Below are 3,636 nucleotides of genomic sequence, written 5' to 3' on the forward strand. Positions count from 1 at the left end.
TGTGTGTGTGTGTGTGTGTGTGTGTGTGTGTGTGTGTGTGTGTGTGTTTTCAAGCCCAGGGAAGTATTGTAGCCTTCAGTGTTATTTTCATTGATTGTCTCAAATAAGAAAATTGGCCAGCAGCTGCTCTGGCACTCAAGTTTGTTTGCGGGGGCCTGCAAAGCCTGACGATCAAAGGCGCTCATGACCTTGTGGTCATTTTTTAGTGCGGGAACAAGATGGAAGTGTGTAAAGCAAACTACAGAGCAGGTGCAGACCTGTGAAGGAGAGAGCATATGGGAGGTAAACATCTGGAGGGACCTGAGCAGCATGACATTTAAGAACATTTTAAGAAGATGGACAAGAAAACCGTTATTGTCCCCCATTGGGGAGCAAAAAGGGACAATTGGAAATACCCTCCGTCCATCCGTTTGCCCGCTCGCCCATCTGTTGTTGATGTTGTGAGCGTAACTGGGGAGTGGTGGCGCAGAGGTTAGAGAGGTGGGCTTGTGATCCGAAGATCGCCGGTTCACGCCCCGGCCCCGACAACATCAAAATTGTGGGTGGGGTAGGTGAAACACCCACACTTGCCCCCACCCTCATTCGCCCCACCCTGGGCCCATGAGCAAGGCCCTTAACCCCCACCATGTGCTCCCTAAACAGGTCTCTCTTGAAAATAAGTTCTCGTGGCTCAATGAGACTAACCTGGATAAATAAAGGCTAAATGAAAATGAAAAAACTTAAAAAAAAGGAGGTTCTGACTTCCATTTTGGTGTGTGGCAGCATCTGGGTGTAAAAAATAGGTTTGTTTCGAAAATTGGGTTGCCAGGTCAAAATCCAAGATGGACCACTGGCTCTGTCATTGTGTTTGTCGGTGGATAAAACTGCTCCCTCCACTAAGCAAGATCCATCACTCTGTATCACCTCGGACAAGAAAAAAAAAATCTACCTTTATTCTTCTACAGTGTAACTCCTGGCCACATTAATATCTCCTGCCAAAATGTTAAGGTTTACTTGCCTTCCCTGTTCGTTTCCATTCCAGAGAAACATCTCAAAACTACAAACATTCACTGTTCAAATCCTTCAGCAATGAGGGATATCAGCTTACCGCTGGTTTTTTAGTTAAAAGTCTAAGATTTCTTAACAGAATGCATATTGTCCACCATCTTTCATGCCAGAGGTATAATCTACAATCATCTTATGCCGATAGGGGACAGAGTTATAGCCGTCTTGGTCAAACCTTGTAATTAATGTCATGTCCAATCTCATGTGATATTTAATCTGTAGAATTTCTACTATAATCATGTTTTGCAGCTTCCTGAGTAGTGGGGTGGCACTAAATACCAGCAGCTGTTTCTGATTCTGGCTGACAAGACCTCTTGCTTTTAAGGGCCTGTGTACCAGTATCTCACCACTGGAACTTTACGTACCTCGTGGTATTTGCAATGGCCTCAGAAAGACTTACAGAATCTTTGAAAAATTCTAACCTTGGTTTCCCTTGTGCTTCTAGTTTCTAGCTTGTGCTTCCAGCTTCCTTGAGGCCTGCGCTCCCTGTATCCTCTTCACTGAGTGCTTGGAAATACGACAGTCCAGTAACTTGAGTTATTTGTTGAAGATCTACATACAGCCACAGAAATGACTAATCAGCTTTCGTGTTCGTACTGCCACTCTCTCCACATCCCTACTAACCAGCCGTCATTGTGGTCCATTGCCATTTCTGGAAATCCTCCATGTCTCCTCCATGCATGTGTCCTACAAGAACAATGTAACACTATTCATCTACTTTGTACATCAGACAATCACTCTACCAATCATGTGGACCCAGTACTTACCATCATTGGCTCTCTCAAAGATTCTTCCAATGCCCAATCCATCTTCTCTTCTGTAAATAAAAGCACATACCTTTTACTTATCTGTGTGGATTCTATTTCTTGTTGGTTTGTTTACTCTGGGGTAAAAGAACAAACAGTGAACATGAAGAATGTTCCAGCCAGGACATGCCCTCCCAGAGTAAAAATAAGTATGAGGTTTTCCATTAATCAAAAATGAGATACTCTTTTACCGCTTCCTCGACCCATTGTGACTACTCCAGCACCAGTTCCCAAGCCTGACTCATCTCCTAGAACCACCACATGTGATGTGAATGACAATAAAGACACCTTGACCTTGATGAGCCAGACAATTGTCCAACCAAGTTTTTTGAAGGCAACCCTGACCACTGCATTGAATTCATCTTACAACGTAAGATGGCTTTAATTGAGTCCCTAACACCTATGCTTCTGATGTCAGCAGAATCACATGCGTCATCTGTGCCCTTAAGGGAGGAGCGGCTTAGGATGTTATCAGCCCATTAAATGTGAAGGGAGATGCCCTCCAGTGGTCACACGTTTATCTTCATTCTCACCCATTAGTGACTCACTTACCGGTGTTTTCTGAGATATTTCCTTCAAGTTTTTGAACACCCACTCCACCAGAAAGAAGCAGCCAAATGGCTGTTGACTTTACGTCAGGGTAGACGCTCAGTCTTTGAGCATTCACTTTACGTCAGGGTAGACGCTCAGTCTTTGAGCATTCAATCCATTTCCGAATCATGGCCAAAGAGTTGAGTTAAGGCAAAAGGGTGTTACAAGACCTTTTCATCAGTTCCCTTAATGAACTGGTCAAGGACCAACTATCCGCCAGAGACACTTGCAGAGACTTTGATGAGTTAGTTGACCTTGCAAATCATATTGTTAATCCCATCTGAGAGACACTAAGGGATTGGAACTACAAGTTCCAGTAGCAACCTACTTCCAGTTTCCAGACAGTTATGGTTCCTCCCACTATGCAATCATACAAACACTTCACACCTGAGCCAGAATTCAGGTGTACGTCAAACGTATCCACCTTACCCCCGAGGAGACAGTGACACATGGAAGCAAAATAATACATTTATTGTGGTAAGACCAGACATTTTATTGCAAAATGCCTGGCTTATTTAAAAGGCTATCTTCACCATTCCCTGAACTGGAAATACTGGTGGGTAGTTCCTCTGTTTGTCCTGGTTCACAGTTTGATTTAGGGTGCATTCACATCAGCCCTGTTTAGTCCGCTTTAATCGAACTCTAGCTTGTTTTCCTAGAAAGTCCGGTTCATTTAGGGAGGTGTGAGCGCGCCATCGAACTCTGTCACGGAACAAAAAGGCGAACTCTGGCCTGGGCTAAAACCTAGGTCTCGGTCCGGTAGAAACGAACTCCAGCGTGGTTCGAGTACAGTGTGAATGTAAACAGACCGGACCCGCTCCGCAGGGTAAACAAACACGCATTTCTCTGACCTTATATGGAGCCGTCAGCTGCCTTGTGTGAAAAACAATATTCTCCATGGTCTTCTGTCTCATCTTCTGCTCATGCCAAGTCCATTTTTGAAAAATGACAAAATGTAACTCCTAAAACTACTAAAATTTGATGCCACTTCGTTTTTATTTTTATTTACAGAAGAAGAAGAAGACGTGTCTTCAGAGGTTTTTGTGTCGTTTCTTTCAGTAGTTCTTGGTGCAGCGCCCCCACAGGCGAGCGGGGGAATAGGTTGGTTCAACAGGCTGACTCGACTGGAGTACCCCCCACAGGGCTCCCTGAGGGACACGGTCGAACACCTTCTCCAAGTCCACAAAGCACATGT

The sequence above is a fragment of the Nematolebias whitei genome, chromosome 11, assembly GCF_014905685.2.
Source record: "Nematolebias whitei isolate Nwh7 chromosome 11, NemWhi1, whole genome shotgun sequence".
Classification (NCBI taxonomy): domain Eukaryota; kingdom Metazoa; phylum Chordata; class Actinopteri; order Cyprinodontiformes; family Rivulidae; genus Nematolebias; species Nematolebias whitei.